The 25,846-nt window shown below is 27.6% G+C and overlaps 1 protein-coding gene across 1 annotated transcript in view; it reads right to left on the bottom strand.

Moving 5' to 3' along the window:
* The window catches only part of LOC107446303 (fat-like cadherin-related tumor suppressor homolog), a 432,818-nt gene extending 408,898 nt beyond the window's left edge, over positions 1–23,920 (bottom strand). The window contains exon 1 of the mRNA XM_071177570.1: positions 23,733–23,920. The gene's annotated coding sequence lies outside the window, so the exon portion shown is untranslated. The remainder of the gene's footprint in view (positions 1–23,732) is intronic.
* Positions 23,921–25,846: the final 1,926 nt, after the last annotated feature.

Genomic DNA, 25,846 nt, shown 5'->3' with positions numbered 1-25,846 from the left:
CGAAAAATTTTTGGTAGTTGAGTATGTGTGTAATAAAAACTAGAAAAAAAATGTAGATTTATTTAATTGGATATTAAATATGTGCATTGGTTGTTAAAATGTTAAGTATTTAAATTCTAAGTGGTTATTAAAATGAAAATATATTTTGAAGAACAAAATTTCATATTTTTAGAGTTTGTTAACTCCGAAATTATTATTATTTTTTTTTTTTAAGTTAACAGATTTTTTTTTCATAAATAAATATTTCGAAGCGTCTCAATAGCTTAAATAAATGCCGTTAGGTAGTTAAATACCCTCTACAATTTCAGTACTGATTACAAAAGTTTATATTTTGTCCAATAATGTAATTATGGCTATGGCTTAGCGATTCGTATGATAATATGTAAAAGCAGGGATGGGAGAGCTAATTCAGGTAGCACAACATAAATTAACACAGAAGTAAATATTCACACAAAAAAGCGTTCATATTAATTAACAGTCTCTTACAATTTGTTAAAACGATATATTCCATTCTAACGTCAACCATATATTCTATTGTAATATGTTAACCATATACTCTTTTGTAATATGTCAACCATACATCCTTTTGTCGAATGAGTACTAATTAATTACTAATTAATGTTTTGCAAAAACAGAACCAGTACACAAGGGTATCCTACAGTTTACATTGATGCACCGTGATCGACTTAATCCATTTTATCTACCTTGATCTATTTTATCTACTTTAGGAAGACAATAAGTAAAAATTTTAAAAAATAAAATGCTTTAAAACATTTTATTTAGCGGAAGTTACAATATTTTACTGCGATACCCACGTGATGGAAAAAAGAAAAAAAAATGGATCCTCTTTTGACTTATAGAAGTTTTTTCTGCCCTTACTTTTCGAAGTAAAGTAAAAAACTGGAAATTCACAAAAGCAATCTTTTATTTTGCAGCTGAAAATATATAACTTCCACAAAATGACCTAATTCTATATTACCACAACGCTCTTTAAGTAAGGATATTTTTTTTTTCTTCTTTTAACTAACGACTGTAAATTTACTTTGGGCATAAATCATTATTTCGGAGAAATCCTAGATAGCTTTGAGATTAATAGTGACAAAGAGATTTTCCGTTAATTGTATCCGAGAATTGTATAAAGTGTATCAACAAGATTTTTCTCTATTTAACTTCTTTTTAAGGATGTAATTTATTCCAATTTTTTATATTAATATAAAATACAGTTAGAGATATTGTGGGAAATTATCCTTTGATAAAAGAATCTCACTTTTAATAAAACGGGCAAAAACATAGGTATAAAAGTAAAAGGTGCCAAACAAAAATGCGAATTTTCAAAAATGATTGAATTCGTAAAAAAAAAAAAAACATTTAAAATTAGTAAAAAAAATACTGCTGAAAATTTTAAAGTATACATTATTTCAGTTTTAAAAAAATTTCTTAATACAAAACTACAATTGTTATTTCTAAACGCTCCCTAAGCATTTAAATACATATATTATACATAAACAATATTTAATATATAAAAACGATATTCAATATATATAAATATTTAAAAAGGAAAATCCTATTCAAATAAATTTTAATTGGACTCAAAGACAACGCTGAGTTATACCATTTTATACAGTTTTGCACACCTTTCGCATATAAGTTCAGAGTTATGATTATTTTCTGTTAATGAATAAAAAGGAAATGGTGAAAATATCTTTTGAAATGAAAATATCTCTTCCATGCATAGTACAGAACTAACTGATTCCAGATTATTTCCTTTAACAATCGTCAGGGGTCTGTTTAGAAGAAACTTCACAAAATATTTTTTCATAAAAACGGACCCTTCACAAAATATTTTAACTTAAAAACGGACCCTTCATAATTTATTTTTTTTTTAAATCGGACCCTTCACAAATTTGTTTATCTTCATAATTGTTTTGTTAATTGAATAAACCCTTCCCAGGGCAAAAAACAAGAAAGATGGAATTAAGTTTTGTCTTCGGCAGACGATTCTTCCATTATTCGTCCGAATTGAATATTCTGCGTTCTGGCTAAATACCAAATATTTGTATGTTGCATCTCTAATTCAGAAGCAGCAATTGCTGCTCATTTTTGAAAATTTAATTTTTTTAAATTATAATTTTAGAGTGCGGAGCATAATCTTGTATCTATTTACAATTTAAAAACTCATTGAAGAAGTTTTTTGCAATAACCGGACCCTATTTGCACAAACCATAGAAGCAGGACCATAGAAGTAGGACCCTGGTTGAAAGAATGTGAGTAATTTTTTCACAATTTCACAAAAACCGTACCTTTCACAAAATGTCTAGACAGACCCCTGATCGTTAAACAGAAAATAAAGCTTAATTAATATATGTAAAACAATTGTAGTTAAAAAAAAATAAAACTCAGAGTAATGTAAAAAACAAAGTTGAAATAGCAGTGGTCTATTAATATTCCTGAAATCATTGTCGCAAGAGCACCACAAATATAAGTCAGCAAGTTTTGGGGAGAAAGAAAAAAAAATGGAGTGAAAGCATAATGCATAAATAGCAAGTAAGAATTCCCAAGAGCAACTTATGAAAATGGAAAGTCTTCTTTTCTCTGGAGGAAAGTTGTCAACAAAAGTAAAAAGGGAAAAAAATGAATGAACCGTATTCTGAATTCTTTTATAACGTTACATGAACTTGGCCATCTATCTTGTCATGGGGATATATATAATGGAACTAACGCTGAACGATCGTTTATATTATGAATGGGAGACAATTGTGCTAAGCTAGCATTGCATTAAGAAAATTGCATCTATTTATTTATATACTAAGATAATAAGGAAATACGATAGTTTAGATTACATATATACTCTTACTGAAATTAAGAATTAACGCAATTAATTGCAATTCTTAGTTATGATACGGAAGACACAGACCCGAACCAAAAATAATCTCATTCCTAAATGGCTTAAATAAAACACTTTTAAAGGCTATTCCAGACTTTTTCTGCAGTGTTCTTTTACATGAAATTGGGAAATATTTACTCATAATTTTTTAAAATGTAATTAAAAAGTTGATAACGAAAGAAATCAGCAATGTTTATTAACTAATAATGGAACTAACGCTGAATGATTGTTTATATTATGAATGGGAGACAATTGTGCTAAGCTATCATTGCATTAAGAAAATTATATCTATTTATTTTTATACTAAGATAATAAGGAAATATGATATTTAAGATTACATATATACTCTTACTGAAATTAAGAATTAACGCAATTTATTGCATTTCTTAGTTAAGATAACGGAATCCACATTATCTTAGTTAAGATAATGTGGAAATATATGATGTTTTGGATAATATTATATTACTTATATACTCTCACTGAAATTCAGAATTAACGCAATTAATTTGTAGTTATGATAAAATACACACAACGTCGAACCCTGTGAGTCTAAAAATAAAATAATCTCATTTTTAAATAAATTAAATAACACATTGTTAGGGGTCATTCCAGATTTTTTTTTTTTGTGCAAAGGTTCATTTTTGTGAAAAATTGATAACGAAACACTCAAAGATTAACGAAAAAGTAAACAATATGTACTAACTAACTAATAATGCAATTTATTTTAATAAAAAAAAATTTTTTTGATTAAAATAATACGAATTAAAAATAAAAATTTAAATGTAAACAACATCCTACTTTTTAGTACAACATCATACTTTTAAATGTAAACAACATACTATACTGCGGTTCCCAATTTTTTTTCGGCTACGGAACCCTAAATAATCAACCTTCTTTCTGAGGAATCGCGATGTTATAAATAAATTTTATTAACATAATTGTGAACCTTATAACCTGTAAAAAACATTTTTAAAATATTTAATTAGGGAATGAAGATTTTTCATCGTTTTCTCATTAATATTCTTAAATTAGGTTTTATGCCCGACAGTTAAATTTATAGTCCTTACTCTATATCTAGTCTAATTATGAATTAGTTTTTGGTGTACATACACGAATGAATGATTTTCTTTGAGATAAAAACTGCTGTTGAAAATGGTTATAAGGGAAACATACTTCTTTATCAAAGAATTATTTTATTTTGTTTTGAAAAGCAGGATAGGAAATCCTGAACCAATAGTTTATAAATGCTTGTTCTTTTCATCATTTGTTCAATATATTGTTATTAGAAATATTATATTTTCTTTTAAAAAATTCCATTTCATTGACATCTAGCTTGAAATAATTTCATAAAAGCAATCGAAGGATCAAATAAATTATGAATTGTAAATTGAAACTAAATACAATTCAAGGTTTCAAAACTCATCACTGATAATAAAAAGTACTAAACTCGTGGAACCTCTTTCACTTCTTCAAGGAACCCTAAAGTTCCGCGTAACATTATTTAGGCTGCTCTACATTTATGGAAAAAAAGTTGTATTAATAAAGCCGGAATTGTAAAGTTAAACTAATTGTTTATTGATAAATAGGTTAAAATTTATTATGCTACCGTTTTCTATGTTTGTAAACAGAAAACATAATTAAATAGAACAAACATAAAATATAAAATAGAAATTTAAAATATCACACAACAATAACGAAAATAAAACACGAAACAATCTGAAACCTAATACTCCCACGGAAACAGAGAAAGGTTTTAAAAAAAAATAGAACACGTGTCTCAAATTGCATTAAAAAAGAACGAATTAGTTTCAGACACCACCAATGGAATAAAATAAGAAAGAACTACTCAAGCCTACAATTCCCCGGAAAGAAATTCAAAGCCATACATTTTCTTGTAACCCAGAAGTAAGAAGCCACACTTCAAGAGAATAGTTTTCAAGAGGCCCATGATCAAAGCGCCAAACAGACCCGATGAGGAAAAATACCACTCCACATCTAATCAAACTAAAAGAGCTTTGTTTTAAATGAATTTCCTCCATGCTCACCTTTTTCATCCGCCTTTTTTCTTGAGAAATTCGTTTAAAACAGAACAAAACAATTTTGAGAACTTTCAGTTGAAGAGAGAAAGAATAGAAAAGGTAAAACGTGGATAGAATCATTTACAGCCAAAAAAATCGATGAAAAGAAGCGTTCAATTTAAAGTCGGTATTTAAAGAAGGAGATGATAGTACGAATGCAAGTTGTTAGCGCAATTACTTATTATACATCAAAGCTACAACTAATGCTGCATTGTTTTATGGCAGGGAATCCTGCCAAATTTTGTGAAAATGGTAATTTTGATGACAATGATATGATTCTGACCCCGTTCGAGATGTTTAAGATGTTTCTAACAATACTCAATTCTTCAAGAATTCTATACTGCTACTTTATCTTCTAAGTACAGACGATAAAGGAAGATCATACTAGGCTTAATTTTATTCATGATTTTTTTTTTAATTTAAAAGGAACATTTATCAAAGTATTTTTTTATTTGTATCATTTTAAAATTACGATGACAAATGCTGACTTAAACACAATTAGGAAGATTTATTTTTCTGAAATAAATATCCATGATGCCGATTCTGATGATTTTTACGTCAGACTCAATTTAGAACACTGTTTTATTTCCATGTCGTAAACACGCAACGGTATTTAAAAATGGTACAGTTTAGATAATTCCAACTTTTGCGCCGTCAAACTCCTTAATTTTATAAACAGCAAGAATTTAACAGTAAATAAGGGTTACAATTATTGTATGTAATATGAACCTTTTTGAATAAAAATGTGCAGTTAAACTAAAGTCAAATTTTTTTTTATCTGAGCAGTGTTACAATTGCAATGGAAATTAATCATTTAATCCAGAAAGAGGTTTATCTTGTTCTTATAAACATGGATTCAGCAAACCCAAATTAGTGAATTTTTTTCTTTATATCTTTGTTTTGCATCAGTTTCAAGTTTTTAACGCAGTTAAAGAACAGTTTAAAACACGAAATGGTGTTTAAAAGGTCATGTTAAAGGTGGTCCGGCTCTTTAACTTTACTGTGTTAAATCAAACTCGAAAGATCAAATTCTGCTCATCTTAACTAATAAACAACAATTAAAAATATTTAACAGTAAAATAAATGTTACAAAAACAATCAATTCATGAACTTCAGATGATAAAAAATTCAGGAGTACTGTAATCATAAATTTAAAAGACAAAAACTGATTATTTCATATCTGACTTATAACAATTAAATTTTTAAAAAAAAGGCTATCAATGTTTCATGAAAAAACATCTTCTAAATAAACTCACTGTATCATCGTAAAAGTTTTATCATTTCTATAAAACTCCTTAACTAACTTCTATTTCGAAATATTATGTTTACTTAAACTAAGAAAAAATCGAGTTTCTTTGTAGTTTTTCCATCATAACTACATTTTCACATAGTTACTCAAGTTTGAGTAAGAAACCTTAAAGTTTTATTATAATCTAAAACTCAAACTGTATCATGATGAAAATCGAATTAAGCTTCATTTTTTTCCAATTTAAAAACGAAATTCAGAAGTAAAAAGAGACATTAAAGGTCGTCATAAATATAAACCATTTTTCAGAGTTAAAACAGACGTTTCCGAACTATAAAAGCGTTTTAAGCACCGTGGAATTCACATTTATAGAGTGCCATAAAAAAAACTTTATCACTTCATTTAGTTTTTAAAGAGTAATGATAACTTTTATGGATATCCGTTTTCTCTTTCTTTAACCTTGAAAAGGCATTTTTATTTTACTTGCCCAATAGAAGCGTACATATTAATCAACAAAAAACTGAACTAGGAATACATATGACTCCAATAATAATTCACTATAAAATTGAGGCAAAAACTAAGAGATATAATAATTAATGAACTGGTGGCAACAAAACAGAAATACTAATTTCTTAATAATATCAGCATTGAAAAACGAACACTCCGGAGGTGAAAAAAAATTGACTTAGCTGCCTTATAATGTCGAAAAGTCCGAATGAGTTTACATACAGCTCTGACGCTTCATTGCCAGGCCCCGATTAAACCACTTAATGCCTTGAACCTTTCCTTAATATCGGCTGAAGCCGTATCCAAGAATTTTGTACCGACAACAGGGATAACTATCGCCAGTGCAGGCAACATTGGTCTAAAAAATAAGATGTTAAAAGTGCGGTACCTAGATAAAGGAAATATATTTTTATCACAAGGGACTAAAAAGGTGTCCATTCACAATAAAATGCGATTATCACTCGCTTTTTTTTCAGACATATATAATCTGATTTCGTTTTTAGTACCAAAGTTACCAGCAAAGGATTAAGAACTCCCAATTGACGGTGCAGAGCTAAAGAGTAATTGTACATGTATGGCATTAGCAGGGGTCTGTTTAGAAGAAATTTGGGTCCGTTAACGGATCCTTCACAAAATATCTTTTCATAAAAACGGACCCTTCACAAAATATTTTTTACTTAAAAACGGTCCCTTCACAAAATTATTTTTCTTTTAATCAGACCCTTCACAAATTCGTTTATCATCATTATTGTTTTGTTAATCGAATAAACCCTTCCCAGGGCAGAAAAGAAGAAAGATGGATGCAAACGAATTAAGTTTTGTCTTCGGCAGACGATTCTTCCATTATTCGTCCGAAATTAATATTCTGCGTTCAGCAGTATAGGCTAAATACCAAATATTTGTACGTTGCATCTCTAATTTAAAAATTGTAGCTGGTGCTTATTTTTGAAAATTAAATTTTTTTAATTATAATTTTACTGTGCCGAGCATAATCGTGCATCTATTTACAATTTAAAAACTCTTTGAAAAAGTTTTTTGCAATAACCGGACCCTATTTGCACTAATTCATAAAAGCGGACCCTGGTTGAAAGAATGTGAGTAATTTTTTCACAATTTCACGAAATGTCTGGACAAACCCCTAATTAGGGAAATGAAGTCCTGAGACGAAATTTAAAAATTTTGGAATTATATGAAAACAAATGTAATTGTAAGTTGTCACTGAAGGTAACTACTTTCTGAATCTGGAAAGAGTATTTTCACTGTCGCTGAAAATAAATACTTTCAGTAAAGATAGTAGTTTTTAAAAATACTAAGTTTTTAAAACTAAACATACTCAAAAACACATCAAAAACGCACACAAGTCCGTGATGTAACCGTGGTTAGTTATGACAAGTTCCAGCAACTAATTTTATAAAACGCATCACTGACCCATCAATGCTAACCTTGTAAGTGAATTATTATGAAATGCAATATTTTAACCGCTTAATATCTCAAAAATGCTTTATTTAAATGTTAGTTCTTTTAAGTAGTTTGAATGTTTCATACATTATTTTAATTTCAAGCACAAAATTTTTTAGTTCCATCCAATAAACAAGGGATAATAAGAGCAAAGATTAGATGTTATAACAAGGAAAGAAGTGTTAGGAAACGCCGAAAACAAACTTTCCTAACTAATTAGCGAAACTTTCTGAAAATGAAATTATCGTTCCTTCTAGTGGTGACAAGTCCTTCGTGGGTTAGTTACTTGAAGTGAAGGGGGCACTCTTGTGACACAAATTACCTTCAACATCGGAAACTTGGTCGGAAAAATGAATACTCAAAAAAATAATATAAAAAATTGGTACGATAAAATATTTAAAATGAAAAAAAAATCTTATGTCTTGCATTAACGATAACTTTGGATTTCCAAAAACAAGTAGAAGGATAAATTTAGGAACAATTAGATGATTTATACAACCTAAATAACTGTAAAAATATTAAAAAAATAATAACAATAATAAAATAAAATCAGTAGCGGAAATATTATATAATTAATTCAATACTTGTCAAAGTAGTAAATCACTTGGGTAATTACAAGAATGAATAAAGCCAAATATTTTTTTTATATAATTAAGAGATGATTAGTGAGAAATTTCATCATTTAATTTCGTTTTACTGGTAATTATTTCTTTTTCCTGCACGCAAATGCTATAGTTATCATTTTTCTTATTTATAAAATTTTTTGCATACTATAAGCTAATCTACGACAGATAATTTACTTATATAATCATCTTTTCAATTAATAGTAAATTCAATTCTATAGAACTACAAAATTAAAAAAGTATCATTTCCTTGTTTAATGGATAGTAAAGATAAAATTGCCGTGCACTAATAAAATTAAAAAAAAGTACTTCTACTAGATAAACTATTTAAACTAAAATATCCATTTGAAACCTTTACATCACCTCGTCTTCTCTGAAGATTTTACCATCAAATTAGATATTTTTGCACTTTAAGGAAAATAATTGTGTTACATACACGAAACAATTCAATTTGCTAAATGATATCAACAAAAAGTTGAACAGAAACGAATAGTTAATTATTTTTCTATAATCATTTTCATTCTGCATTTACACTAATTTTCATAAAAGCCTTTTTTTCTGCTAAAAAGAATGAGTTATGTTTGAGCTTGATTTTCTATTTCTTACTCGTGAAACAACTGTTGTAAAATCAAGGGTGTATTGATTTTCCACATGACATTTTAGTTGCAATGTTTTTGACTTAAGCTGTATTGATTTGTTGTAATGTTTAATGTAAAAAAAAAAACACTTATTTAACGAATATACTTTTATGATTTTATTTATTTTAATACATATGCTCAATTATTTATTTATTTATAATGTTTTTTAAATAGCTAAGTTTTTAATGTCCATTAAGACATTCAAGATTGTTTTGCCTAACGTTTTGTAACTCAGAAGAATACGGAGTAAATGATAATTACCTGACTAATATGATTAGATGAAAATAAACCAAGGGTCTGTCCAGACAGTTTGCGAAAGGTCCGTTCTTGTAAAATTGTGAAAAAATTCCTCGTAATTTGTGAATATAAAATAAACGTTAAGTCACATTCTTTCCACCAGGGTCCGCTTTTATGAATTTGTGCAAATACGGTTCGTTATTTCAAAAAAACTTTTTCAAGGAGTTTTTAAACTGTAAAGACATACACGATTATGCTCAACACTGTAAAATTATAATTTAAAAAATTAAATTTTAAAAAAGAAACAGCAATTGCAGCTACTAAATTAGCGATGCAACATACAAATATTTGGTATTTAGCCTATACGGCTGAACGCAGAATATTCATTTCGGACGAATAAAGAAAGAAGCGTCTGCCGAAGACAAAATTTAGTTCATTTACATCTGTACCTGGGAAGGGTTTATTCGATTAACAAAACAATAATGAAGATAAACAAATTTGTGAAGGGTCTGATTAAAAGATAAATTATTTTGTGAAGGGTCCGTTTTTAAGTTAAAATATTTTGGGAAGGGTCCGTTTTTATGAAAAGATATTTTGTGAAGAGTCCGTTAACGGACCCAAATTTCTTCTTAACAGACCCCTGAATAAACCCAACAACAGTACAGGAAAAAATACGAGTAACTCACAATAAACATGCACAACATAAAATATATGAAAATGCGTAAAAACGGGTGACGCAACTTATGTAAAGTATGAAGTAATGCATGGAAATATATTGGAAGAAAAACAAGAAAATTAACGAAAAGAACATGGAATTAAATAAAACAACGAATGAAAATAAATAAAGCTACACAAATAATAAATAATAACAATAATCTAAACATACATGAAATTTTACATACTGTTGCAATAGCAACAAAATCTATCTGTCTTATTACTATTAAATGTTGTTGAATCTTATATTTCGCAATCAGCCTATCTTTCTATGCAATCATATTAGTTCATGTTGCAACATATAAAAATAAATGAAGCTGCACATAAAAATTTTTAGTATGCATGAAATTTTACATACTTTTGCAATAGCAACGTAGTTTATTTGTCTTATTACTATTAAATGTTGCTGAGTCAGTTAATTCTCAATCAGCTTGTATTTCCATGTAATTATATTAGATCATGAAGCAACACATATAAATAAATGAAACTACAATTAAAAAATATGAGTAAACATAACATTTTACACACTGTTGCAATAGTGGCACTAATTCACCTTTTACAATTTTTTAGATGTCGTTGAATCAGATTACTCTAGCATTTTGTATTTTTATGCAATATGCTCATGATCATAAATTAAGTTTATGATGAAAAGAAAGCTATGTAGAACATAAAGAAAATTAGAATATACATGAATTTTAATATGCTATTGCAATAGCAACTTTATTTATTTGCTTTATCTTTAGATGTTATTGAGCCAGGTAACTGCCAATCAGCCTTTATTTTTATGCAAGTATTTAAGATTGAAAACAGTTGAAGGAATTGAGTAAGTTTTCAAATTTAGTTAAACAATTATATACGAGTATATATTTAGGAAAATAACTTTTAAAAATTTAATCAAAATTTAAGAAGATTACTATGCTAGATAACAGTTTGATTTACAAACACCGGAAAACAAATTAAAACATAAAATTAAACTATAACGATCCCAAGAAATTGAAGTGGAAAGCATGTTTTACTACACTTGCAAGGAGCAAAAAAATTCCGGTAAAATTACCATACTAAATGGCAGTGTTTCCCAAACTTATGACTTCTGTGTACCCTTTGTAAATTTTTCGTAACTCTGTGTACCACTAATAAAAAAATTACTACAAAATTATTTTTTATTACAAAAAATGACACATAAGTAAAAAATCACACCTGGCGGTTGACACCACTAATTATTAACTGTTAACTCTGCAAAAAAATAGCCAATAGAAAAATACATAATCGTAAACTTTCATTGCTAGCTTTGTTTTTAAAGAAATTTTTTTCAAATTTTCGTTTGTTGCAAGATATTTCGCATAAGAATGCGTACCCACTCTAAACTGTTCCCGTACCGCTGGCGGTACGCGTACCACACTTTGGGAATCACTGCTATATGGCAATGAAATTTCTAGTAAAAAAAGGAATTCTGGATAATCAAAACAATATATACGTTATTTAAACCCTTCATTTGGAAACTTCTTCGTTCATTGGTAACGGTTTCCCAGATATTTTGGTTTCAAAATTTCAATTATTATTACTACACATCAAGTAAAGAATACAAAATTGAAAAGTAAAGCCGAATAAATTTATTTTTGTCATACTTTAACGTAACAAATTATCGAATTTTACCACATTTACTCAATTTTATCACATATTTATTGTAAATTTTATCAAAATCATTACCAAAGCGCACTGGTAAACAATACTCTTTGGTTCTCCCATAGAGCCCAAACATGATTAATTTTACTATATTTTAGTACTTTTAACCATACTTTTTTTCAGTAAGATAATGGGAAGATGTCATCAGCTTTGAAGATTAAGGTGGAAGAACTCAAAATAATTGGAGGAGAAAACTCGAAACAGCGCTTGAAACATGTTGATTCTTCCTACCTTAATAATTTTCAAAGCTGATGAATTTTTTACATTATTAAATATATTAAAACATGTTTACAAGTTTGCGAAATATGTGCGTAGATGTCATATATTTATTCCGAAAAAACTAACTTAAAAAAAAATCGCAATTACCATTAGTTGTTTCTAATCCCAGTAAAATAATTAAACTATTAAAAAAAAAAGCTGTTTCGAAGATTGCTTCTAAACCTCATTTCCATTTGAATTACAGACCAATCTCCCGAGGATAAAAACAACAAATAAAAATTTTAAATTTATTACAGCTATAAATTAACAAAAGATCATTTTAAGTTCTGTAAAAGCCTACGTCACAGATGACTTAGAGAGCGTGAAATGCTGGACAACATAACAACCACACGCAATTTCATAATAATTGTCCTCGTGGCACAATGAAGATAGGAACAATGCAATGCAATTTGAAGTCACAATGGAATCTCAAACTACGGTGAAAGCATTTCAATAATCCGCCATGGGACTTACTCAGGATCATCCTTAACATTTAGAATGTCCCAATAGCGTGGTCATTCTGCCATGTATGTTGGAAGTATGTAACTATGTGGTCGATGTTCGGAAAATGCTGGACATGATGAGGTCATCGAAAATGGAATATGAATATTTAAAGCAAACCGAAACATTCGAAATACAATGCCGGTATTAGTATATTAAACATGACATTCGCTACTTTTGATGAAATGAAAGAAACAATATTGAGAGGAAAACGAATTGATGGCATAGCATTTTATTATATGATGCACATAATTAGATAAAATGTGATTGATTACAAAAGGTTTTACTAAACTTATCTAAAGCTTAATTTACTAAACTTAGTTACAAGCGCACAAACGAGAAAACAAGATTAGAAATAATCTCATTCGAAAGATTATTCAGAAAAAACTTCCCTTATTAAAAAATATTTACATAAAAAAAAATCATGAAATAGCGAAGTTTCCATTCAAATAATATTTCTTTTCGCATGCAGTTAATGAAACAACAAAGCATTAATTGAAGAATAATCGCAATTTTTCCTAAACTTACTATTTCTATCTTAATTAAAATAGATTGAAATTACGAATTGGTTAACTCCAAATCAACAAATCCGTAAAAAAATAATAAATAAAAACACCGCACAAAAATCCCATTTCATTCCTAAATCATGCAGTAATAAAACACATAATGTTCCATTTAATTCAATCGAATGGATATCGTTACGGTTATGATTACAGACATATTACATGCCACATAAAATTTGCTGATTTCAGCCACAACTAATAGGAAATGCCACTTGGCATTTTAATAGATAATTACCATTTAATGGACGAATTTGAAATTAGATGCCAGTTCTCCTTAATCTAGCTGGCAAACAGCGTTCTAATTATTTCTTATCGTTGTCTGCAGTCATACTGCATTCTCTCTTTTAACAAAAATATGAATTTATTATCAATCGGTATTTTTTAAAGTTCATATCAATTACTATTTGTAAAAATAATAAAAAGTATTAAAATAATTACTAATGGAAAATAATAAATAGTAAATACTAATGGAAAAAATGACTCACTAATTTATGGTATTCATGAATTTTTAGAGGATTACTAATTTCTAAAGATAGATAAATACAAGTTATTTGTGTTAGATTATTTATTATATCATATTTTTACACATTTCATTCATCAAAATTTTACATATACGATGTTAAATATGTATTAGTCGCCTTTGGCAACTAGCTCGGTCACCTTTCCAAATTGTGTTTACAGGGGTCTGTCCAGACATTTTGTGAAAGGTCCGTTTTTGTAAAATTGTGAAAAAATTACTCGTAATTTGTTGATATAAAATAAACGTTAAGTCACATTCTTTCAACCAGGGTCGGCTTTTGTGAATTTGTGCAAATAGTGTCCGTTATTGCAAAAAAACTTTTTCAAGGAGTTTTTAAATTGTAAAGATATACAAGATTATGCTCAACACTGTAAAATTATAATTAAAAAATAAACAGCAATTGCAGCTACTAAATTAGCGATGCAACATATAAATATTTGGTATTTAACCTATACTGTTGAACGCAGAATATTCATTTCGGACGAATAAGGAAGAAGCGTCTGCCGAAGACAAAATTTAGTTCATTTACATCTGTCTTTCTTTCCTCCCCCCCCCCAACCTGGGAAGGGTTTATTCGATTAACAGAACAATAATGAAGATAAACAAATTTGTGAAAGGTTCGAATAAAAGATAAATTATTTTGTGAATGGTCCGTTTTTCTTCTAAACAGACCCCTGGTTTAACATTTAAACTTTAACGTAACCAAGTCGAATAGATTGAAAAACTATTTAAACATTCTAATTCTTCATCTCCTCCTGAAATTCTTTCACCTTAATAAGTTTAAAACAATATATTAACCAAAATTTTTCCCCGTCTAGCTGTCGCCACAGCAGAAGTACTTAGCTTTCAATTGTATTGAAATTTAGTATTAATGTGTTGAAATTTAGTATTAATTTATAATACCTGTTCGGCAGCTTTTAAATCACACAAACCGCTGTAAGAAAGAGTTCGGAACAATGAAGCATAATAGGTAGCAGAAATATTATCATTTATTCCATCTCTGGCATGAGATAAGATAGAAAACTCATCTCATTGCTCCATTACGTGCTGTATTACTCACTCATCGTAGGTTATATGCATGCTATTGCTCGATTGTCATACTAATTATTGCTCCGTCACCAAAAATCAGTATGACAATGTAAGTATCAACATTTATGTTTAAAATTTCAACAGTCATTTTAGAAAGAATCAAAAATAAATCTGAATAATTATTTCGTAACTAAATTTTTTAAACATACAAAATTATTCTTAATAAATACTTAACGTTTAGCTAATTGCTTAACACAACTTAAATTATTACTTAAGACAACCAAATAAATTCAACACTATAGTTATTATTATAGTGTTGTCAATAGATAGATAAACACCCGAGTTTGGTGCCATATAAAAGTAATATATAACTAGACTAGAGGGTTAATAAGTTATATCTTCTTTCGACTAATAAAACTTTTTTTTCAATTTAAATACAACTTACGAGAAGCACGGAAAGGCACCCAGATTTATTGAAAATAAGAAATAAAAGTTGATTTGCAGACCTGAAAAACGTAACGGTCATTATAGCCTACGCAAACTATAAATAACGCTATCAGCAAAACATTGAAGTAAATAAACACGAATCGTGATTAGTGCTAATTCGATATCATGAACATTTTATTTTTAGACACTATTACAGAGGTTGCTATTCTTCTTTTTAAGCAATGAAATTACTCAGTTCTATGAAATAGAGTAAAAAGCGTGCTAAAAACACCAATGCGAATATGAAAACAATCCAACATTTAACAAGAGTATTTAATTTAATTTATATATTTTTCTAATAAAAACAAAAAAAATAGTTAATGGTGTTTTTCGAAGCCCTTTTTTCAATTAAAATAATAAAAAAGACAGCTTATAAATGCTTTAAAATCACAGCAAGCAATAAATTTCAACTACACATACCATTTTTTCGCCATAAAGCATCTGGGCTTTATAGAACTACAATATTTTTTATTACATATAGAGCTTATCAAAGAGATAAAATATTTTTTTTAAAAATAATATTAAACTTTTTTAAAAATCGCCAATTTTGGAGATATTTTTCCACTTAGATGGTATAAGATTGTTCGGAATAGACTTTCGATAGATGGAATTTTTTCATTAGTCTGAAACCAGCCATTGATAAAAAAATTAAACAGCAGACGATTCTATTTTTTCTTTCATACATTATTTAAAAAATAACATCAGTGATGTTTTCTTCCTTGGAATTCTCATTAAAAAAAGAAGTTTATTGCACGTTTTTTAATATTTATTTATTTATTTCATTAATTTATTATTTTATTTTTTTTATTTGTCATTATAGATAAACTCAATGATCAACGTGAATGTGGTATCATAGGCGGAATACATCAGTAAACTATTATTTCAAAAACTAACTAATAGCATGTGTTTAGTTTGTTTATAGTAATGCTTTAAAAGGGTGTTTCAATAAAGCTAAATATCATAAAGTCAATAGTATTAGAAATAATAAAAATAAACAACCAAATTCAATCCGAAAAACAGTTTAAAAATTTGAATTATTCCGTTCGGGAGAAATGTTTGAAAAATGTTTTTTTTTCACATTAGTTAAACATTAGTTAGTCATTGTTATAAATAAAATTGAAAATTTATTATTATTATTATTATTAAGATTATAACGCACGTTCTTTAACTTTTAATTATTTTTTACAAGTTCAGACATCATCCTGATAGGGCAATGACCTGCATCACTGAATTAGCATTTCTAAAACTATAGCTTTCGCTTACAATAGTGTTTTAAAAACGTGTTTCTATGGGGGATTTAATTGATGTGTGGTTTCTGTTCATTTGTTTAACTTTTCAAACCCTTGATTAAAGCAGCATATCAGTTACTCGCATTTAATTTTCGATATTTATTTTCATGCAACTTTTTATGTTTGAAGATGCCCCTTAGATTATCGCCAAGTTGGTATTCGATTTATGGCAACCCAAGTATTTTACAGTAAATTTCGTTATGTTTTAGGATTAATGAGTGCTTTTTAAATACATTTACTGCCTCGTGTTCTCGACGCAATTTTATTTGGTGAGGCGTAGTAATTTAACACAATTTCTGCCAATAAATAAATAAATAAACCGTCAATTTTCACCAAAGGCTCCTTAAAGTATAACTTCAAAAAGTGATAACAAAAACTCAATCAAAAAGTGAGCTCCACTTCAACTCGCTATTAGTTGTTAAAATGAATCATAATTGTATAAGTCGTATAAGCATAAGTTGCCAATTGTTGATTTATGATTTAAATTACGCTGATTTAAATAAGAACTAAAATTATAATGTGTTAAAACATGTGTGCAAGCTATTTCTTTTCTCTTAACAATTTTTGGAATGAATATTCTTCGAACTTATAGGCATTAAAACTTCAAAAAAAAATATTCTTTCAGATTATAGGTAGTAATTATCAGGTAGTAAACAACAAGAAAAACTGAAGTAAGTTTTTCACCAACGTAATGTAATATTCTAATTATATGAATAGATTCAAAAACAGCTGATTCAGGATCCAATTTATTTTCTTTTAACTTTACAAAAACATGCTAGTCTTTTGAGTTTCAAAGTTTTTTTAACATATACTTTTCTTTATATATACTTTTTTCTACAACTAGTTAATTTTTAACCTTAATTTTATTCATTTTTTCGCAGCCCGTGTACTTTTCATAGCACTTTTTTATCTCACTTCTTAAATTCATTCTTTTTCTTGTACATCATTTCCCTAAACTTACCCGTCCTTTTAGCAATTTCCATATTTTCCCTTTTTATTTAACTATCTGTTTACTTTCACTTCCTTAAGACCTGTAATGTTGCTTTAAACCGAATAATAAACAAGCAGTATTTTCTAAGAACCAACCACAAAGCAAGCGAAAATCACTTTCAAAAAGAAGCTAAAATTAAATTTAATGTTTTTTCTTAAGGTATGGTAAAAACTGCACTCATCTTCTCTTTCAGCTATTAAAAACTGGAGATTTTCTATTATATCACCAACAATTCAGTACTACCAGCTTGGCGAGGAAAATGCTCCAGTTTATTACCTAGGCTGCAATTAAGTGGCTTTGCGCCGCGACTTTTTCTATTTGTTTCATGCACCGGTAATGTGTCTTTTAATATCAGCCATTTACACTCTCTAGACATGATGCGATACTCTCTCTTTTAAGAGTAATATCATCTTCGCACATTCTTAAAATAGATAGATTTGGCGAATGTGAGTGTCAATTTAGAATAATCCCTCCATATCGATAGTTGTAATGGCTCGCATACCCCAAAGATATTTATGACTGTGTAGCTTAAGGATTTATGTAAGGGAGCAATTAAATGTGTTCCAAACGACTTACGATTGTATTGATCTGAGATTTTGGTTGGATCCTAATGATTTACAGTGAATAAAAATAAGATTTAAAGAGTTTAAGCGAATAAAATATTCACTGTTTCATCCATAAACATAATAAATAGTATATTTTACAATGACTTCAAACCATTAAAATGGATTCAATAGGATGCGAATGTCAATTTAGAATAATCCTTTTATATCGATGCTTCAAAATGACTCGCATAGATATTTATCGCTGAGTATATTTGGGATTTATATAAAATTATGTTTTAATTAAGTTAAACAAATTTTTGATCAAGAAATAAATGATGTTAAGAAAATAAATCAAAGCTTTCATTATTAAAGTTGGTTAGAGGCGCTCCCCGAGGCAGAATTGTGGCGACACGGCGACATTGTCGCAGAATGATACAGCAAGATCTGCGACATGACATTGACGCAGATCTTTCAGAAAGATTTTACCTTTGGGAAGTAAAAAATTAGGGTTTCCAGAAATTTTCTAAGATTTTCCTCTTTACGTCAGAATTAGATGCCTTTCTCGAGCATCGAAGTGGTAAAAATGCTTATGATTTCTTTTTTACTCTTATTTGAGAATATTGAAAAATAAAGAGTAATGAAGTAAAAAATATGGTTTTATTTTCTGCAGAAATTTTCGTTCTATTCATTTATGCTGTGATTACTATTGATTTCCACATAGTTTTTAAAATCCTATATTTTTAATGCGCAGGGGTCTGTCCAGACATTTTGTGAAAGGTCCGTTTTTCGTGAAATTGTGAAAAAATTACTCACATTCTTTCAACCAGGGTCCGCTTTTATGAATTTGAGCACATAGGGTCCGGTTATTGCAAAAAACTTTTTCAAGGAGTTTTTAAATTGTAAACAGATACAAGATTATGCTCGGCACTGCAAAATTATAATAAAAAAATTACATTTTCAAAAATAAACAGCAATTGCTACTTCTAAATTAGAGATGCAACATTTGGTATTCAACCTATACTGCTGAACGCAGAATATTCATTTCGGACGAATAATGGAAGAATCGTCTGCCGAAGACAAAAAAAACTTAATTCGTTTACATCCATCTTTCTTGTTTTCTGCCCTGGGAAGGGTTTATTCGATTAACAAAATAATAATAAGGATAAACAAATTTGTGAAGGGCCCGATTAAAAGAAAAAGGTGAAGGGTCCATTTTTAAGTTAAAATATTTTGTGAAAGGTCCATTTTTATGAAAAGATATTTAGTGAAGGGTCTGTTACCGGACCCAAATTTCTTCTAAACAGACCCCTGATACGATATTATTTATTACAATAACTAAATCTCAAAATGAAAACATGCATTTAGATGTATCATAATTGTAAACATTACACATTCTTTATATTATAATATTTCATTTGAATTCACTTTATAAACTTTTTTCACCAAAAAATCTAATTGAGTATTGTAAGCGGGCCAGTGAAAATGCATAGGGAATAGAAATATCTTTGAAACTAGTAATATCTTCAAAAAATCTATACTAATAAACTCTTAAAATATATTCCATGTAAGTAAAGTTCAATGTAGAATAATATTTCCATACTGATAAATGCAATGCTTCAAATACGGCCAAAATGTTAATGGCGATTACTTCGGAAATTTAGGTCAGAAGGAAATTAAGCTCGGTTTGAGACAGCTGTGATTTTATTGATTTGCGATATTGGTTAGTAGAAATAACGTTTTAATGATATAAGGATAATAAAGACGTTCTAATAAATATATCAAAACATTCTCTCACATTTAAGTACATTTATCTTGTAAATCAAAATTACAAAAGCTATATGAAACATTTTTAAAATTTCTGATATAAGGAACAGCATTGTAGACGCTTTAAGTGTCAAATCTATATATGAAATATATTGATTTTATTGAATGATCTATGACTTATTAAAAAGTGGTTCGATTGTGCAAGTCAACTTAATTTAATCGGACGAGTTGGAACTGATTTTATATCCATTAATTTGAATAGAATCAACTGATTCAAGTTCGTTTAATGTAACAAAACACAGTCAATAAGTTAGTGCCTTTGAATTAATTACTCATTCAATTTAGCTATTTTAAGCCAGCGGATTGAATTAGTAATTTAAATGAATTTGTATGAATCAACTGACTCTTGTTTGATATTGACGTCATCATTTGAATGACGTAATTAGTTTAAGTTAAGACTCTTGAGTAATTAGTTTAATTTCAACATATTTTTTTTAATTCTAAAAATAAATTATCTATTTTAACAATCATTTAAACAATAATTTTTTCCCAATTTCATTTTGCCTTTATGTTTTCTATTTTTCTTAATGTTGTTAATAACTTTTGTTTTCCTCATTCACATCTGGCAAGCTGTGAGAATAGACGCCTATTTTTTTTAGCTCTGTCTTGAAACATGTCGACTTTTATTATCATCATCCTTTTTTCTTTTTTTTTAAATCCCTGAAATTTTTTTTCACCAAGCATTTAAGCAAGTAAAATAATTCGGTATTCGGTAAAATAGTTATTTCTTTAGATTACTAATATAACACACAATTAATCAAATTAAATTTAAAGAAAGTTAATAAAAAAAGTGTTCGAAGCTCTTCATTAAAACCGTTACTAAACTGTTTCGTTATTATTCCAAAAAGGAGGAAAAAGAAAGTAAGCTTTCATAATATGCTAATATCTCCAATGGAGTGGGTTTTATTCACAGTGGGTTACTAACATAGCGATTAACTCTCGTGCCTACGCATGGGAAAATTAGGTGATTTTAATAACTTTAGGCGTTAAAAATTCATAAAATGGAAGTAACACTATAGTAAGTTTCTAATCAAGCGATGTGACAAGGAAAATTCATATTTATAAATGTTACAGAACACGAATTACATATTATGATAAGAAAGATAAATTTAACGTTGTGAGAGTTAGAACTTTAATATACGTCTTATTTTAATCAATAAACCATTTTATAAAACTGAAAATGATAGCGAATAAAAAATAAATACACGGAGTAATCATGGGACTTTTATAGCAAGTTCATCACACAGCATAGTTATTACTTTTGTAGTATATATAGAAAAAAAAATTTTGTAGTATTAAATCATTTATTTTATTTTTTCAAAAATTCACAATACGATTATTATAACGATTTCTGCAATACAATTTGGAATACTGTAGTAAATATACAATTGTCATTAATAATGGTATTGTTACATTCTTTATTATTCCAAAAAGAAGGGAAAAGAAAGTAAGCTTTCATAATATGCTAATAACTCAAATGGAGTGAGTTACTCACAGTGGGTTACTAACATAGAGATTATCTCTGTTGTCTATGCATGTGAAAGTGAGTTGAATTTAATAACTTTAAGCGTTAAAAATAGTAAGCGTTAACATAGTAAAACGTTAACATAGTAAAACGTTAAAATAGAAAGCGTGGACATAGTTAAGCGTAAACATAGTAAATTTCTAATCATAACAATCTGACTGGAAACATATTTATAAATGTTATAGAACAAGAATTACATATCATGATAAGAAAGATAAAATTAATGTTCTAAGATTTGGAACGAAATAATGCGCCGTATTTCAATCAATAAACCACTTTATAAGACAGGAAAATGAAAGTGAATAAAAAATAGATACATGGAGTTATCATGGGACTTTAATATCAAGTTCGTCACTCAACATAGTTATTACTTTTGTTACATAAATATTAAAAAAAAAAATTTCAGCTAATAATCATTAAGTTTTTTATTCTTCAAAAATTTACAATACGTTTAATTATTTGAAAGACCGTAATTGAATTTGAATTACCGTAATAAATATATAATTGCGAAATTGTATAGACCATAAAAGATATGTATTTAAATTTAAAATCATATATTAAATAAATGATTGCTGACATTTAATAAATTTTAGCCTTGTCAGTAAAAATAAACAAACCAAGAATTGATAATTGTTTCAAGATTATCAGGGTGATATGGAATGATAGGGACTGATAGACAAGTTATCAGGGGGGTTATTCCAGATTCTCTATGAAAGCTGATAAAAATAATAAGAAAAGTAAATAAAGTAAAAAAAAAATAAGAGCTAAGGTTCCTTATTATTTACATATATAATTTGGGAAATATTGATAAATTAAAAATTTAATACTTGTATAAAATTTTATAAAGCTAAATAGTCCAAATTTACTCCTTATTATTATTTTATTACATATAAGTAATTTAAAATACGATTTATAAAAATCAAAAGTATTTACTTCGAGATTATTATTAATATAAAATTGAATTAAAATAATAACTTGACTTCCATAAATAATTAGAATTTTCCAGCATATTTCCTCATTCAGACTGTTATGTCATTAATACAAAATTCATATATTGTTCTAAAAGTTTTAATTCTGAGAATATTAAAATATATTTTTTAATTATATTAATTAATAGCTATATCTAAAAAATGATTACAGACGAAACAAAACATTTTTCCGAGGAAATATACAGCTACGCTAAAACCAACGTAACCGGTTTGTTTACAAACAATTACGCCGGTCAACTTACGAACGAGCGGTAAGAAAAACGAAACCAACTGCTTCATTATTTAGAAAAAAACTAAAGGCAGATTCATATATGAAAAGCATTGCTTTTAATGGAAATTATAATGTTTTAATCAGAAAACAAAAGTAACTAGTTAACCATCAGATACAAATATATTTCCTCTACAATGAATTTATCTAAAATGAATTTTAGAAAAAAAATAATTATTACATGTTTCAATGAATTAATCGATAACAAAATTGATATTATTTAACAATACTGATATTATTTAAAATGCAAAAAGATTAATATCAAAATTAATGATATTGTACATTTAATAAATAATTAATTATGAACAAACTAACGTTCAAACGAAATTTGATATTAGGCTTACTTATAAAAAGTATATAATATGTAACACAGTATACAATATGTAATGTTATAAATGTATTTTCTCATAATAAACAGTAACTTTACTTTTAATAAAGATAAAAAAATTAATATCCGGAAAACATAACTTTTAAACCTTTAGATACAAATATATAATATCATTACTGGGAACTTATCTAAAATTAATTATAAAAAATTTCTTTAAAAATTAATTATTATTAAATTTTTTAATCATTTATCTATTAGTTAAAACTTTACAGAATTAAGGATAGCAAAATATGAAATCAAAACTACTCGTGAACAAACTAATATGCTTGAGAAATTGTGAAACATGTTTCATAACAGTGTACGAATTTCATGTTGCACCTGTCGTTAGGGTGAAAAGTAAAATAAAAAAATATATATATGTATAAAACCAGACGAGAATTACTTTTATTTTCTCTTTCGTGACCCTCACGATACGGACGAAAGCCAACAATAAGTTGCCGGGCTGGCCTCCTTAAAAGAATTTTTAAGAAACATCAAAGTCAACATACCTATTTAAATCGCCGACATGCACTGTCTTGTATTGATAAAAATCCAAATCGATAAGAGTATCACATACACAGATGATTTTTAACACAATTTTTTACAGATAGTGACACAGAACCACTTCACGCAGCCGAATTGACGGCACAACTTATTTCATAATTCCACAACGCCGCGCCTACCGCGTGCAAACTTTAGCGAGAAGCGACGGAATACAACCGCTTTACAGCAAAAAAATAGTTCTTCGCAAAAAACTTTCAGAAACTTTTTATTCAGTTTTTAATTCTACGAATTGGTCATAAAAGTATACTTTTACTCTATCTGTGTCTACAAAAGTGATTATTATGATTCAAGTTATCTTTAATTGATTTATTGTTCTCATTTTAGTTTTTTCCCTTATATGAAAGACTGGAGTTCATTCTAATGAACAGAACTTGACCTCGTCTTAAAAAATGTTTCCAACTTTGGCGTGAAATCGCTTTCGAACTATTTACGAAGTTGATAGCAAGGGGAAGAGCGTGTATAACGGTTTGTTGGGAGATAAACCTTCAGTGTTAGATAATAAAATATTCAAAGTAGATAATATTTTTCTCGTTTTATCACTTCCTAAACAAAGCTAGGAAAAATAATCTGTTTGTGAAGCAGAATAGTTTCCGCTTTAAGTATGATTACTGTTTTTTTTGTAAGAAATGCTTCCTATCTCAAAAGAGTATGGAACAAGTGTGTTTAACATTTAAGTTTGATAAAATATGCTGTAAAATTGAAAGGAAACCATGTTTTTTTTTTATCGTAAGCAATAATAGTAATGTTCAAGCAATTGTAAATGCGTGGGTTCTTTATCTTTTATTGAGGTATTCCATTTCTACAGACTATCAGTCAAAAATTAAAAAAAAAATTACAATGCCTTGTTAAAAAATTTATTCAAGCCTGACTACATTTTGTGTGATTGAGTCTTAAAATGAATCCCAACAATTATGTTACATAATAACATTTTATTTATATTTAATTTTAAAACTTAATTACAATTTAATAGCAGTATTATTAAAGATTTTTTTTTCAAAAAAATTGAAATTTTTATGATTTCTTTTTTAAATAATTTTAATAATTGAAAACTATGAAAACTTTATTTACTATTTTAAATATATTAGGCGCGGCTAGATAACTTAGGCACGACTTCTGAAAACAGTAGAGTATACATTTCTGAAAACTATTCCTAGAAACCAAAATTATCGAAATCAAAATCAAGCAATGCGAAAATTAAAATTAAAAAATTAAAGTTAATGCGTTTTTTTCCCTCTCTTTTTTTACTTTGAAAAATAACTATTTATTCATTGTTGTAAGAAAATTCCTTCATCTCTCTGGAGATCTTTACTTTATAAGCTAGTTTATGTCGAAAAAAATAAGAAGAGGAAGAGAAAGAAGATAATTGGTATTGTCAGATATAACTCTTACCATTATTGAAATTTAAAAAAAAAAAATTATAACTTATATTAATTATATTATATATTAACTAAATATTATAAGTTAAAATAATAATTTATGTTATTTATGCTAAATAATAATTCTTAAATTAATATAATTTATAATTCAAAAAAGAAAAACCACCTTTTTTTTTAAACTGTTAAAGTGATATGTGGCTTGTTAACAAATAAACTAATTATTATTAATTTTTTTCTTTTCATGTTACACCTTCTACATAACCACGTTTAATTTTTTTTTCAAGCAAAGTTTAACATTTTCAAATTTCAGATTATCTTTAGATAATCATTTTGTTATGATTATTAACAAAATGTTCTCTTTTGCAGTGGACTTATGATATGATTATCAAAAATATGACGAATGCAAAGGCATAGTGGATTAAGGAATGGCTCACACCGCTGGTGGATATTGTTATTTAAAAAAAAAAAATTATTATTTTTCTCATTATTTGTATTATTATTTATAATAAATTATTTATTTATTATTTATTTATAATAAATTATTTATTTATTATTTATTTATAATAAATTATTAATTTATTTATAATAAATTATTAAATTTTTTATATTAAAATGTTGCCTTTATTGGCTATTATTTAATTTTTAATATATTTTGATTATTTACTAAGTATTTAAAGGAACTA

This window comes from Parasteatoda tepidariorum, chromosome 2 (genome assembly GCF_043381705.1).
Source record: "Parasteatoda tepidariorum isolate YZ-2023 chromosome 2, CAS_Ptep_4.0, whole genome shotgun sequence".
Classification (NCBI taxonomy): Eukaryota; Metazoa; Arthropoda; class Arachnida; order Araneae; family Theridiidae; genus Parasteatoda; species Parasteatoda tepidariorum.
The sequence above is the reverse complement of the archived record's forward strand: the minus strand, read 5'-3'. Positions and strand labels throughout refer to the sequence as shown.